This window comes from Rhineura floridana, chromosome 6 (genome assembly GCF_030035675.1).
Source record: "Rhineura floridana isolate rRhiFlo1 chromosome 6, rRhiFlo1.hap2, whole genome shotgun sequence".
In the NCBI taxonomy this organism is placed as follows: Eukaryota; Metazoa; Chordata; class Lepidosauria; order Squamata; family Rhineuridae; genus Rhineura; species Rhineura floridana.
The window spans coordinates 10300481-10316516 of NC_084485.1; the positions used below are offsets into that span (position 1 = coordinate 10300481).

Here is a 16036-nt window from a genome sequence, read left to right on the forward strand (position 1 = left end):
CAAGTCAGCAAGTGCAATACGTTTCGTGGCTTCTGATGAACAATGTATCACCCAAGAAACAGCTTATGGGCTTCTGTTGCTGGAAGATTCATTGGCTTGCGACCAAAAGCTAAGGAGACAGACACAGTCTTAGATTTGGCTGCAGGGGTTGTTGCTCTCACAAAATCCTGCCCAGGAACTGAAACTTCTTGCTAAAACATTTGATTGGAGGAAGCCACCCATGGAGATACTTCTATGTAGCCTTCCGAATTAGAAGGTTCAGAGCATGCCTCAGTCTGCACAGGAAAGCATGCATCCCATATGGATGCTTGCATGTTACCAGACTGCAATTAGCAACCATCAGGCTCTGTGGCCTCAGTTGTGCATCCACGACATGACGCCCTGTTGGAGGCATTTGCATTCTTCACACCGACGCTTCCCACACGCCCCACGGCACATTCCTGCTGGCTGCTAAGAGACGCATGAATATTCTGAACACGATATGAGCACAAAACACTGCTTTATGGTGAGTCAGATCATTGGCCCACCTACCGCCGTATGATAAGCATTGATTGGCCACAGTTCTATTGATAGATTGACTGATGGATCAATTGACTGAATGAACTGTCTGCAAGAATACTTATCTTGCCTCCACTGTAAGGTTGCAGGGCAGGTTGCAACAAAACAATTCCGTTTAAAATAAAATAAAACCAATACTCAATACAACATCTAAAACCGAAATTTCAAGCAGAAAATAAAGGTAGATCCTGAACATATATCTCAGGCGTCAAAGAGACAATGATTGGCCCAGGGTCACTCAGTGCGTTTCATGGCTGAGTGGCTACTTGAACTCTGGCCTCCCAGGTCCTAGTCCACTACACCAAACTGGCTCCCTTTCCCCAGCATCTGATGAAAACTGCATAATGAGAGTGCCAGCTAGTACCAGAGAGACTAAAACAAAAGAGCATGATTTGTAAAGGCCTAGCCTACCTCATAAGGGTGTTGTGAGAATAAAATGGGGGTAAAGGAGAACTATGAACTGGGACAACACAGCTCACTTGTAGAGCCTCTGCTCTCCATGCAGAAAGCCCCAGGTTCAATCCCTAGCATCTTCAGGTAGGACTAGGAAAGACTCTGTCTGAAAACATGGAGAGCTGCTTCCAGTCAATGTAGACAATACTGAGCCAGATAGACCAACACTTCCCTTGTTCCGTGTATGCTGCTTTCAGCTTCTTGGGGGAAAGTCAGAAAAAATATAACTGTTGTTCCATCCTCCATTCTTGCCTTTCTTCCTCTCCTCACATGTTTCCATTCTCATTTTCTTTTTGACCTCTCCACCTGTTAATCTCCCTCAATACTCCTCTGTTGGGACATCTACCTGCAGGCAAAACAAATGTGCCTACCTGTTCTCACTGCCATGTTTATAAATCTCTTGAATGCCAATGTTGAAACTGTTTGTTGTCTCTTTAAGGGGAATGGTTTGGGTGTAACACACAGAGAGGCCTAAAGGCATATCTTTTTATGTAACTCCTGTTGAATATTGTGAGAAGTGAAAGCAACTACTTTTCCCGCCCTTTTTCTGTTTCCCCCCCTTCCTTTTCCTCACAGTTTGTAGAAGCAGAGTTTAGTTTTGTTGTAAGCCAAGTTTGTCAATTCATAAATTATACAGCCGTGAGAGTGGCTGTATACTATAGCCAGCGTGGAGTTTTCACATTCCGCAATGTTAAATGGAAAATACCCCCGCATGCCATCCTGATGCTTCCCATAAGCTCATTTCAAAACAAAACCTTACAAAACTTGTAGTCCTGAACTCAGAAATGCTTGCTTAACAACCCTGTCAATTTTCATGGCGATACACAAAACAGTCAGAGAGAATCGAGAGTTCAAAGTCTAAAAAGAGAGAGAAAAACCTCAGAGCCCTTTTGGACTTTTTTCTCTGAGAGTTCTCATAATCTGTTGAAATTCATTAAAAATCAGCCATGTTCACAGAGTACCTGTAACCCTAATACTGACCTTGCCCCATACTCTGACCTTTGTCTTCTGCAGTTTAAAGGTTTAAAAAATGCCTGGCTGATTTTTAATTAATTTAAGAAATTTTGGCTGGAAGCCAATGATAAGGGCAGGCATGCTCAGTAAGGACCAACTGTCAGAGTTCTAAAAGCCTCACAGCGGCTGGGCTGGGCTTATCAGGGGGCCACACCCATACCAGATTTTGATTTCATGTGAGACAGTCATGGCTTCCCTCAGAGAATCCTGGGAAGTGAAGTTTGTGAAGGGTGTTGAGAGGAGACTCATCTTCCACTGAGAGAGCTTCAGTGGCCAGACTGGTTTAACAGTCAGCCACTCTGATTGAAGTCTGTGAGGGGAACAGGGTGTATCCTAGCAACTCTCAGCACCCTTCACTAACTACACTTCCCAGGATTCTTTGGGAGAAGCTATGACTGTCCAAAGTGAAATAAAGGCCTGGTGTGGATGTGGCCAGGGACAGCTTTGGTTTAAATTTGGGTGGGAGGCTACATGTGCCTGCTGTAGAATAAAAAGGTGGGGAAAACGCTGATAAGCAAAGATACTGTTCACAATGTTTTCCTTTTGGAAAGGAAAGGGGCTTCCCTTCTGCCCAATGCCCACCCACCCAATATCCTCCCCTTCCCTCCCTGCCCCTCCCCCAGCTCAGTGTTGGACTATGACCTGGGAGACCAGGGTTTGAATTCCCACACAGCCATGAAGCACACTGGGTGACTTTGGGCCATTCACTGCCTCTCGACCTCAGAGGAAGGCAATGGTAAAACTACCTCTGAATACCGTTTACCATGAAAACCCTATTCATAGGGTCAACATAAGTCGGGATTGACTTGAAGGCAGTCCATTTCCATTTTCAAACATGATTGCACAGAAATAAATCCCATTGAACTCAAAAAGTGCAAATGATCAAACCCACCCTCCCTTCTCCTTTCTCATAACCCCCTCTTGCCCCTTCCCTCCTCCTTCCTTTGCCCCTCCCTACCCATCCCCTTCCAATCCCCCCTTTCCCCCTCCTCCCGCTCTCCTTCCTCATCCCCATGGTCAGTTTTATCTATCTTAAGCATGATTGCAGGGAAGTAAATGCCATTGAACTCTACAAGCCTGCAAATGATCAAACCTGCCCTCCCCTCCCCCTTCCTTTGTCCCCCTCCAATACACTCCTTCCCTTCCCCCTCCTCCTCCCCCATGGTCAGTTTTTCCTATCTTAACCATCATTGCATAGGAGTAAATCCCATTAAACTCAATAAGCATGCAAATGATCAGACCTCCTTTCCCCCTCCTTCCCCTCTCCTCTCCCTTCCTCCTCCCCTCCCCTCTTCCTTCTTTCTCCTCCCCTGCCCACTCCAGCCCTCCCTCTTTCCCCCCTGGTCACTTTTACCTATCCTAAACATGGTTGCACGGGAGTAAATCGCACTGAATTCAATAAACATGCAAATGATCAAACCTGTCCTTCTCCTCCCCTCCCCCTCCTGTCTGCTCCCATCCCAGTCCTCCCCTCTGCATTTCCTCCGCTCCTTCCTCCTCCCCTCCCCATCCCTTGTGGTCAGTTTCACCTATCCTAAGCATGATTGCAGGGGAGTAAATCCCACTGAACTCAATAAGCATGCAAATGATCGATCTACTCTCAGCAAACTTGCACAGGATCCCATTTCTTACCTCCTGGATTAAAAAGCAGGGAAATTCACTATTAGGCAATAAACCTTGCAGTTTAAGAACATACCTGTAGCCAAGAGATATTTCTATCAAACTTTAAAAAGCAGGGAAATTGCACAGCTATAGTGAATGCACCAGGGTAGCAGGAGACCTGACCTCCTCTCTGAGATATTGGACTGCCCTACAAATTTGTCAAAATGCAAACACAATTTGGGCTGGTCTTTCACAGTCCAATCCACTTGCTGTGTAGCTTGGAAGAATTTGGTAACATGTGCCTCTGAGCATATGGTGAGTGGTGGCAACTCCTGCAACCAGCCCAAATAATAGAAAGAAGACATGTGCTGTGCTGATTTTGTTTTAGCAGGGAGGAAGCAACATTATTGAGACAGTTGATATAGTTCAGATGGTCACTTTAAATATGTCTGATTTACTTTGCAATTTTAGTGAAGTTTCCTATAGGAAATCATTTTCTTTTGTTTCTGTTTCTGTGAAGATGTGAAGTACAGCAACACTTTGGAAAATTTACACTAAAAAAACTCCAAACATAATTGTGGAATTATTTATTTATTTATTACATTTGTATACCGCCCCATAGCCGAAGCTCTCTGGGCGGTTTACAACAAATAATGGCACTGACTTCTGCAGAATAGTCTCCAGTGGACAGGAGTGTCTCAATTTGCACAAGATAAAACAGTGGGAGGTGAAATATATTCTAGCAAAATTCCAGGTGTGTTCTATGTGCCTACCTTGCCTTAAATAAAGTGGTTTAAACGTAGGAGGCTGAAAACATGCATCCTCTTTTTTCCAGCAGCTAGAGTCATTGCTGAAGTAGCAACATATTGTAATCAGTCTGATTTTACATTAAACTGCAGTTTCAGGTCCAACTGTTAATGCACCCAAAATAGAAATAGAACATAACCTCCAATTTGAAACACAAAAGGCTGCCTTCACCATCATATGACAATGACCAATAAAATGGCTTTGAAATTAATAAAAAATAAATTTGACACAGATTTCTAGGATGAATAATGAGGGAAATAAAATTTTCTAGTTTAGATTCTCTGTAGAAACATTAGTATAGTAACACAGGAAAGAAGCAAAGTAAGAAGAACACCAACAAACATACAAAAACATAATTCTCTATCTTTGGAGATGGCAAGTGTTGCCACCAGTCACCATATGCTCAGAGGCACATGTTACCAAATTCTTCTAAGCTACACAGCAAGTGGATTGAACTGTGAAAGACCAACCCAAATTGTGTTTTCATTTTGACAAATTTGTAGGGCAGTCCAATATCTCAGGGAGGCGGTCAGGTCTCCTGCTCCCCTGGTGCATTCACTATAGCTGCCCAATTTCCCTGCTTTTTAAAGTTTGATAGAAATATCTCTTGGCTATAGGTATGTTCTTAAACCGCAAGGATTTTTGCCTATTTGTGAATATAATCAGAGTTAAAGAAGTCAAGCTTCCAAGAACCATTATTCCTGTTAAGAAGACCTTAGCTATTGCAACAGCCTCTAACAACCATGACTGTTTCAGCTGCTAGCTGACCACTTGGGAGGCTGCCTGGTGGCTAAGAGCCCAGGATCGCCGGCTGACACTTCGCCATAGGAGATACAGGCTGGAAATGGTCTCCTGATAGCTGAGAATCACTCTCCAAAAGACCCATCAGAAATTGGAGAAGATGACTGAGGGACGGGGGTAGACAAGAAAATACTTTGAATGAAAGAGGCGAGAGAATAAACAAACTGAGAGTTTCTGGGTCCTGCACATGGGGGTGTGTAGGTTTGGGGTGTGTGGCTGTGCAAGTTGACCTCCAGAGAGTGCCTTCACTTATGCTCTGCTTGTTCATTTGCAAATAAAGCAAAAATGGCAAAGGCACCCCACTAGCCTCCAGTGCTCACTCTTCCAAAGGAAAACAACAACAACCCTGTAACCTTGTTCTGGGAAATGGGAAGTGCATCATTATATGTAGCACTTGTATAGCGCTTTTCCAAAGAGTTCACTAAGCACTTCACAGGCATCACCTTATTAATCCTCACTGCAACTCTGTAAGGTAGGTCTTTTCTGCATGTATGTAGGGTATGTATTGTTAGTGCATGCACGCACGCACACACAGACACACACTGTTTAATGCCACCTACCTTTGGGGAAATTCAATGGGTGGTGTTTTTTTAAAAAAGCCACTTTGTTCAGAAACAGCTTCAGTCTCAGCAGGTCTTTAGGATCTAAGATAAGACAATGGTTTCCCTGTTGATCATAAAGACAGGGACACCAAGTCACACATTGCTTCCTAGAGGCAGCATCAGGACAAAGCAGGGCAGGAAAGCTTCTCTGTGGCAGCGACAGTCCATGTAAAGGGGCATGGTGAATTTCCTAGGTCGGCCAAGCTGGGCACTGGCCAAGGGACCCAGGGGCTCAGAAGGGCCCCTCACTGACACAGCTGCGCCCCACTCACCCCCCTGTTCGCCATGCCCAAAAACAGCCATTTTAGCAGAGGGGGGTTGGCAGTGCCATTTCTGAAAGGGAGCTGCCTGCCATCTTAATTTATCCAAAATGCAATACCCTGGCCTAAAGATCTATGAAATCTATACACCTCAGCCTATAGACTTAGAATTATAGAATAGTTGGAAGGGGCCTATCAGGCCATAGAGTCCAACCCCCTGCTCAATGCAGGAATGCATCTATATGCCAGGGCATTGCATTTCTGGATAAATTAAGATGGCAGGCAGCTACCGTGGATGGAAGCTAAGCTTTCCTCCCATCCAAAAGCAAAACTGCCAGCCACCCACCATTATAATGCCATGGGGGCGACAGCAAGGAGAGCTGCCTGTAAGGGATGTTGATGCTGCTGCTGCAACAACAATTGGGGAAAAAAAGAATACCATGTGGCCATGGGGGTTGGTGGGTTTGGGGACTCATGGGGGATACTGCGCTGAAGACCCTCTGAAGTCTGGCACCACCCCTGTTCCTAGATGTCACCGCCAAGTGGAAATTTCTGTTAATTTCAGTTCTTTCATTTTCTCATTTTTCTAATCTTAAATTCACTTCTCCACATTTTTGCAGCAATTTGTGAAATCCTTTTCTAAACTCTCATGAAATTCTCCAGCATGTTAGCACGAATTTCTCCTAACAAACACAATTTTGTAGGCAGTTTTGACCGATGTACACATTTTTGCAAGACATTTCTCATCGCATAATGCATTTCTGTATGCTATTTTACTAATATGTTCATTTTCATGCACACTTACCCCTAACATGCATTTTTGTAAACATGGTTTGGTTGGCGAACTGCTTTGCAAAATTCAAATAAATGAGAATTTCGAAGGCTGGCTGTGTTCTGGTTCTCATATTGTTTAGGAAACCATGAATTTTAATAGACTCGGCTTCAAATGCGAACTGAACTGAAATTCCATCCCTCTCACCAAGCATGGTTTGAGTTGAGATAATGAGCTTGGAAAGATCTCCCCTCCCCCTCCACCGGCCAACATTCTTTCAGTTCTACTCCATTATTGCCCAGACATTCTGATATTCCTTGTGTTCCATTTGGGTTGAATTCTGGCTGGAACAGCAGATTTTGCATCTGTTCCCTCCCTAAAATCATTTTTAAAACCCAAAAATCTTTCTCACCCATCCCCACACACAGGGATTAAAAAATTAGGAAACTAATAATTAAAAAAACAATTTAAAAAGCATTTCTGATATTTAAAAGGATGCACATTTATATATATATATATATATATAACACTAAATCCCCACAAAACAATGATCATTTTTGAAAAGTGAAGAAACTTGAATGCTTTTTAATATCTTGCAAAATTCCAGACCTATATCTCCATATTCTGTAATCATTCCTAATTTGCCCCAGTATAAGGTCACTAGGCTGCCTCAATACCTAGACTGAGGTATTGAGGCCCCTGTCAAAGTGGTTTGCACTGTGATGTAATCTGAAGCAGCAATCTCAGCAGGCTGGAGTCTTGGAAGGCAGACTAATGTCCACATTGTTGCAAACAATCTCTCCTAATATAATCAATTTTTGTATGGCATTGTCACTAACATATTAATTTTCAAGCACATTTCCCCCGAATACATTTATTTTTGTAAACTTTGGTTGGAGAACTGCATTGCAAAATTCGGCATAAGGTATGAATTTCAAAGGATGCTTGTGTTTCGGTTCTCATGTTGTTTGGGAAAGTTAAAATTGTATAAATTTGGCTTTAAATGGGCACCGAATCGAATTTCTTCCCCATCCCTAACACAAGTATATGCATTTTTTGTACAAATTACTTGGGCTGCAGAGGTGCACAGCAAAACCAGAGGAGTACAGATTTTGGAGGGCTGCTGTGTTTCAGTTTGTGTATTGTTAGGGAAAGTGCAAATTAGATAGAACCATCGAATCGTAGAGTTAGATGGGGCCTATAAGGCCATCGAGTCCACTCCCTGCTCAGTGCAGGAATCCAAATTAAAGCACTAATTTGAAGGTAGCTTCGCCTTCAAATGTGAACTTGATCGAATTTCTCCCCTAACCCTAGCATTGAGACAAATGCATCCGGGGGGGGGGGGGAATGGCAGGAATAAGATGATGATATGGGGGCTAGACAGAGGCAGAGCTTGGAAAAGTTACTTTTTAAAACTACAACTCCCATCAGCCCCAGCCAGCATGGCCACTGGATTGGGCTGATGGGAATTGTAGTTCAAAAAAGTAACTTTTCCAAGCTCTCCCTTCCCTAAAAATCCCCCCTTCCCCCTTTTCCATTTCTCCCGCCTCTCTCACCTGCCAGCGAACATCCTCTGCTGCAACTCTCAGGGCCTTGTCCTGCCTGTCCTTTTGGTCCAAAGGCCTTAAGTGTACAAACGTCTCCATAGTAACCAGGCTGCCAGGCAACTCAGACAATGCCAAGGAGGCTCCCACAGCCTCCCAGGCAGCCCAACCACCCACCACACACATGCACACACACACACACACATGCTGACCAGCAACCTGGCTGCCTGCAGGCCCTGCTGAATTGAAGGTTAGAGAGAGAATGGGGAGATACGTCAAGGACTGCGGCTAGAAGCTGCGGTCTTCTTGGGCAGAGTTACAGCTGCTCATATTTATTTGTGGATTTTTATTTATAATAATAATTTTTAAATAATTGAAACCTGCTCTCCCCTTCAAAATGGAGATGCCCGTGTGGCTAACGACAAATATAAAACCTCGTCACAGCATCAACGATAATTCAAGCACGGTATCAAATCCAAATAATACGCACAAGCAGCAATCAAAACGCCGTAAGAAAGAAGCTGGATTAAAACACAGCAAAACCTGAATGCTGAAGTGGAAGGGAAATCAAAAGCTTGCTAAAGTTTCTAAATGACAGTGGATTCCACACCGGAGGGAGGGGCGGGCAATACAGAGAACAGCAGAAGAGTTGCAGATCAGGGGCTGAAGATCAAGGAAGGAAGAAGGAGCACCCCTTCTCCCGCCTCCATTTTTAGCTGTTTCACAGGACCACAGCTGAAGAGTGCTTAGACCTGGCACTTGTGACTCCTAAACCATTAGTGTTTGCCTTCAGAAAATTTTTTTTAAAGCTGTTGAATGCCAGGGTTTTGTTCCTCCCCCTTGAAATTTGCTCTGAAGAGAAACAAGTAAATTGAAGATCAGCTAAGTGCATTTCCATAATAGGAAGGATGACTCGGTGAAAAGAAGTAGAGAATGAAAAACTGTTTTTCAGAGGCTATCAGAGAGGTCCTGTAAAGACAAAATACACCCTGAAAACTCCCATTTCTGCTCCTGCTGCTTCAAACACCTCTTCCATTCTGCTTAGAGCACTGCTCCAAAATACCAAAGGCTAGATAAATCCATAAGTGAGAGTGGAAATGTGGAGAGGAAGAAATCACACCCACATCTTGTGCCATGCTGCATCAGACCAATGGCCAATCTAGTCCTGCTTCCTGTTCCCCACAGCGGCCAACCAGATGCCCCAATGGGAAGCCCATGAGCAGGACATGAGACCAACAGGACTCTGTCCACTTGGTGATCCCCAGCAACTGGCATTCAGAGGCAGCATGCCACCTATAGAGCCGTCCTGATTTATAGCCACTGATAGCCTTACCCTCCATGAATTCGTCTAACCCCCTTTAAAGCCATCTAAGTTGGTGGCCATCAGCACATCTTGTGGAAGGAGAATTCCATAGTTAAGATGTTCACAAAATGAAAAAGTGCTTCCTTTTGTCTGCACCGAATCTTCTGCCATTCAACCCCATTGCACAGTCTTTAGGTTCTGGTATTATACAAGTGAGGGAGAAAAATAATCTGTTCACTTTCTTCACACTATGCATCCTTTTATACAACTATCAAAGGTAGGGAATCTTCCCTGAGAGGGACATAACTCCTTTGGGAGTGCTGTGTTGGGGGGAGCACATGATAGGCAGAGCTAGATCCAAAAGGGGGAGTGAGACCCTAATCCATCTCCTCTCTCCCCCCTCTTCCCATTCACAGACATGCACAAGGACACACCCCATTCATCCATCATCTGTCCATCCATTGATTATTATTTTCATCCTCTCTCTCTCTCTCATACACACCGACTAATTCACACACACAGACATGCACCTCTTTGTCCCCACCTTCGGGGGGAAACTGTTGGAAATAGGCCACTTCACATGCTACTACTAGGGAGCAGGGTTATACATGCTTTAGTAGAGTTAAAGAAATGCTGTTCCTAGCCAGACTCAGGAAAACCTCTATAGTTTCCTGTGATAGTTTTCTTGGTTGTTTCCCCCCTCTCTTTCCTCCTCCTTCCCTCATGTTGCATGTGTCCTTTTTGAATCCTCCATTACCACACGAGGCAAGCAGGAGGGGGGGGGCTGCTTGTCAGAAGCTGAAAAGCTATGGACTGAAAGAGACCATTCTTCTTTCTGGTTTCCTAAACTGTGCCTGTATCAGCGGATACATTAAGCCAGCCTTTCCCAACCAGTGTGCCTCCAGATGTTGTTGGACCACTACTCCCATCAGCCTCAGCCAGCATTGCCAATGGTCAGGAAAGATGGGAATTGTGGTCCAACAACATCTGGAGGCACACTGGTTGGGAAAGGCTGCATTAAGCATTTGTGAGTAAACGATTTTTAAATATACTTTACTGGAGACCGTTGATTGCCTTATTCTGCTAGACTGTGTGAGCCGAGACAAAAGGGGGAAAGTGGGACTGGTTATTGGTCATTTCTATTTTTACCATTTTGCTCTGCTAGAGACTGAACCACATAGCCTTTTAAAAATAAATCCTAAGAAAAACTCCCATTGGAAGCAATGGCAGATAGCATCATAGGGTGGCAGTGCTCACCTAACCTCTAGTCCTCTGCATTGCTGCTGCTTACCAGGAGGTAGAAGGGGAGGAGCTAGGTGGTGGTAAGGTCAACATGGTGCAAACTCACCAGTGGGAGAGCCGAATAGGCTCTCCTGGTGTGTTTCCACCACACCTTCACCACCACCTCCCTCCCCCTTCTACCTCCCACTAAGCAGCAGTGACACAGCCGACAGCAGGTCAGGTCAGCACTGCCACCTTATCATGCTATCTACAACTGATTGGATGGAGAACTCCAATTCTCCTGTTCATTCCCCAAGCGACCCAGACCCACAACCTTGCCCTTATCAAGTCAGCACTCATGGGAGCTGAGCTACCTGGCTTTGACTTTGCTAATCAAATAATTGCCATTGATACAATCTGCACTTTAAAACATTGGAAGAAGTGTATCTACTGAGAACACTCTTGGGTACTGCTGCCATCCTGTTAGCTAGATTTCGTGTAAGACTTTTAAGAAGGGATGGGGAGAAATTCAGTTCAGTTTACATTTCAAGCCAAACCTATCAAATTTGCATTTTGCAAAACAATTTGAGAACAGAAACACAGCCATTCTTCAAAATTTGCAGTTATCCAAATTTTACGATGCAGTTCTCCAACCAACCAATTTTTTAAAACATGCGTGTAAGTGTGCACAGAAATGAATATATCAGTGAAAATAACATACAAAAATGCATTATGTTAGGAAAAATTGCTTGCAAAAATGTGTACATTAGTCAAAACTGCATATAAAAATGCATTTATTAGGAGAAATTTGCACTTGAATGCTGAAGAATTTTCATGAGGATTTCCCCCCCCCTTAAATTACAAATGGCTGCAGAACTGAATTTAAGATTGGAAAAATGAGAAACTGGGAGAACTGAAATTGACAGATCCTGCTGCCTTACTCTTGAATGATTTCATTCATTTGTGTCATAGCAGCAGAGGTCAATGTCCTATTGTTTACAAGAAACCAAATTGCCTGCCCCAAAGGGGTTTGGGATAGGAAGCCAAACTATGAAAACACAATCATACGACACAGGAAATACTCTGTTTGTTGTGGGTCAGGTAAAGAGATGGCTATTGTTTGTTTAATTTGCTTGTCAATGAGGATTAATGGAACAGAAGCAGATTCTTTCAGAATGGCCTTTGATGGATAAATGGTTCCTCCCCTCTCCAATGAGCATTAACAAGAAGGTGAGGAAAAGGCCTCAACAACCAAGTCTTTGACGGCTGTTGTGCCTTTCACAGGCAATTCAAATGCAGAAATCATCAGCTGAAGCTTTTCACAGTTTGGAGATAATTCACCATGTGCTGCTTGATGCAGATCAAATGGCTTATAAAAGCTAAAGAGGGGGAATTAATCCTCTGGGTACCCGCTGATGCCTGGTGGCTACTGAGCTATAACACTCCCCCATTTTTGGGTGGGTGGGTGTGGGGTGCAGAGAAATGTTGTTAGAATTTTGGACTGTGCCATGGGAGACCCAGCTTCAAATTCCTATTCAGCTATGGAACTGATCGGAAGATTTTGAACCTCTATCTCTCCTTTTCTCACCTGCCTCACAGGGTTGTTGTGAGGATAAAATGACAGAGAGAAGAACCATGTGCCTGGTATTGTCAAAGACATTCTGTGTCTGGAAGTTTATAGAAATCCAACAATCATCCCTCCAACGCCTTCTTGAAGACTGCATTATGCCATAGTTAAGAGCTGTGTATGAGTACTCTACGACTCTATGACACTATGTGTAAATCATAGAGTTGGAAGGGGCCTATAAGGCCATTGAGTCCAACCCCCTGCTCAATGCAGGAATCCAGTTTTTAAGGCTATGAAACTGTGACCTGTCCCACAGGAGGTCACACATCCTTTCCCTGTCAGGTTATTTCCTACAGCAGATGAGTCAGGATCCTTTGAAGTAGATTCATCTAGTAAACAGCTGAAGAGTCCTCCTTTGTAGTAGAGAGGATGTTGTGTCTAGGACATGACAGAGGAAGGTTGGCTGACCTGGACCAGTTGTGGCCCTTGGTCAGCTGACCTACTCACTGCTTGCCTAGCTATAAAGACGCGCACAGAGACAGAGACATGGGTTCTACGGGTCCAGAGATCCATAGACACCAACCAATATACATCAGTGATACAGATTCTGTGAAGGCCTAGGAAGGGCATCTAGATTGGCTCACCTGAGCCTTTCTTCTCCCAGCCAGGTGACCTCCCTCTCCCCACTAACTGAGATGGGTAACGTATTCTTTGCTGTAAAAGGTCTTATGTATTGTGCTAATAGACTGGTATCTGAATAAGAGCCACATTAATTAGCACAGCTGGTGCCAAACCTTACTGAGTATCTGACTTTATCATAAAAGAACATCTGTCCCTTCCCCCACAAGGAGGTGACAGAACATGCCTTGCCTTGGAGGAAAAGCAGGCTAGAAGAACAGAAGGAGAGTCCTGCTGGATCAGGTCAAAAGCTTACCTAGTCCAGCAACCTTGTTTGCACAGTGGCCAACAGAGGTCCCAATGGGAGGCCCACAAGCAGGGCATCAGCGCCATAGGCCTCTCCTGCTGTCTTTCCCCATCGGCCGGTATTCAGAGCCATCATGTAAATAGCTGCCATGCCTAGCAGCCATTGATAGAACTTATCCTTCATGAATTTGTCTAATCCCCCTTTACAGCCTTCAGAGTTGATAGCCATCACCTGGCAGTGGCCAGTCTTCTGATGCCAACATTGGACAGAGCTGGGGTGGAGCATGGTGGCGGCAGGGATGTGCAGACTCACCAGCAAGAGTGCCCAGCCAGAGTGCTGCCGGCATGTCTGCTGCAACCCCATCCAGATAAGAGGCAGCAATGTTGGTGTTCGGAGGGCAGATCTGCCCCTCAATGGCACCACACTGGCTGAGCTCATGATGATGATGGTGACTATTTCTTTTAGTCACTTTTCCCACCAAAGTGACCCAATGCGACTTACATTAAAACCAAGTAAAAACAAACACGTTCAATCAGTAAAAGCCTAGAAAACACATCCGATACAAATAGAATTCTGATGGACAGGTCTGCTGATTCCACCCCAGTAACAGAGCCATGCGACTACACATTGAGGGCCAAAGCCTGGGTAAAGAGGAAGGTCTTTGCCTGGTGCCTAAAGATAGATAAAGATAGCATCAGGTGTGCCTCCCTGGGGAGAGTGTTCCACAATGGGAGGCTACCACTAAAAAGGCCCATTCTCATATTGCTGCTGGCATCCCTACATCTTCTGTCAGTGAATTCCACAATCTGCTTCTTCTTGTCCTGCTTGTGAGCTTCCCATGGGCATCTGGTTGGTCACTCTGAGAACTGGATGCTGGACTAGATGGGCCATTGGCCTGATCCAGCTATAGGGCTCTTCTCATGTTAAAAAGCACCAGTCCCAATGCAGATCCTTGGGGGACCCCACTTTTTACATCCCTTACATTGCGAGGACAGTCCTTTTATTCCTACTCTCTGCTGCTTGGTTGGCACTGACCTGTGACAGAGTCTTTTCAGTGGTGGCACCCCATGCGTAGAATGCCCTCCCCGTGAGTTGTGTCTGTCTCCATCACTATGGACTTTCAGGAGGAATTCGAAAACATTCCTGTTCACCCAGGCATTTAATGGCTGAAGAGGGCTGTTCCTGTCAACCCAGAGATAACTGATGAAAGAATGTTCTTAACTGTGTTTTAGAATGTTTTTAACTGTGTGCTTTTCTTTTTCTTGTTGTTTTGTTTATGTTTGCTGCCCTGGGCTCCTTTGGGAGGAAGGGCAGGATAGAAACTCTTTAAATAAATAAATAAATAAGATTTCATTCAGCTTCTCTACAGTCTCCTTATTTCACCCACCTTTAACCTCCTAGTTCAATGGATGAATTGCCTCCCTAGTAGGGATGGGTGAATCGGCTTTCTGTTCAATTCTTCACATTTCCACTTCAATTTGGGGTGTTTTTTTAATGTCCTCATCAGCAATCTAGTGCTACTTTGTCCTAATATATACATTTTTGTAAGCAATTTTTGCCTCATCTACATATTTTTGCAAAACAATTTCCCCTAATGTAATTCATTTTTGTTATGTTACTTTCATTAGTATGTGCATTGTTATGCACACTGTACTCTAGCAAATGCACTTTTGTAAATGTTACTTGGCTGGGGAATTGCCTGCAAAATTTGGAGAAGTGTGAATTTTGAAGGATGGGCATGTTTCAGTTGATGTATTGACTACTCCCTAGTCAGCTCTTGGTCTTTTTTGTGACATGCTCCTCAAGTTCCTCTCTCTCTCTCTCTCTCTCTCTCTCTCTCTCTCTGCATCTTTTATTTTCTGCATGCTTGTCTTTCTCACCAAATGCTGTGTTCTTTTTTATTCTCATTTGGGCTGGCTCCAGGAATGCTAGGGCCGTTGGGCATCAGCTTGCCCAGGGCCCCGGTGTGTGTGTGTGTGTGTGTGCCCCCATGTCCCCCCACCTACCTGTCTGCTGTCTTTTACTATTGCCCTTAACGAAGATGGCGGCCGCGGTTTCCCTAAGGGGATGATGCCTCCGCCACCATCTTTGTTGATGGCACGCGTGCGTGCTATGCACGTGCATCTCTGCCATCAACTAAGATGGCGGCAGGGGCTTCAGTACCATCGGGAAACCGCAGCTGCCATCTTCATTAAGGGCAATGGTAAAAGACAGCAGACAGGTAGGTGGGGGACGTGGGGGGATGTGGAGGGTGAGGATCACAGAAGGGGAGCGGAGGGACGGCCGAGGGGCCCCATGTAGCTCCAGGGGCCGTCGGGCCAGTGCCCCACCTGGCCGCCCTTTAGAACCGGCCCTGCATATAGTTCTTCGATGTGGTCAAAGTACCTTCGATAATCCTCTTGGAATCCTTGCAACAAGCCCATGCGATCACATTAGGCCAGTTTTATTATCCTCAAATAAGAGCTGGGAAACTGAGGTTGAGAAAGAGAGAGTGACTTGGCCACCAAGTACGTTCATGGGACTAGTGAGATTGGAAGTGGGCAAATTTCCTGTTTCATTGATCAGTCTCATTCAAATCAGCTAAATCCTCTGGATCTGAAATTTACT

At 44.6% G+C, this 16036-nt stretch overlaps 1 protein-coding gene across 4 annotated transcripts in view; it reads right to left on the reverse strand.

The window, feature by feature from the left end:
- LKAAEAR1 (LKAAEAR motif containing 1) overlaps nt 1-16036 on the reverse strand; it is a 79389-nt gene that overhangs the window by 13348 nt on the left and 50005 nt on the right. Inside the window, exon 2 of one of the 4 annotated variants that reach the window (XM_061630234.1) lies at nt 5796-5901. The exons of 2 other annotated variants lie outside the window; for them this stretch is intronic. The gene's annotated coding sequence lies outside the window, so the exon portion shown is untranslated. Of the gene's footprint in view, nt 1-1382; nt 1429-5795; nt 5902-16036 lie in introns of those variants that run through there. One more of the 4 variants, XM_061630236.1, reaches the window with a different exon arrangement.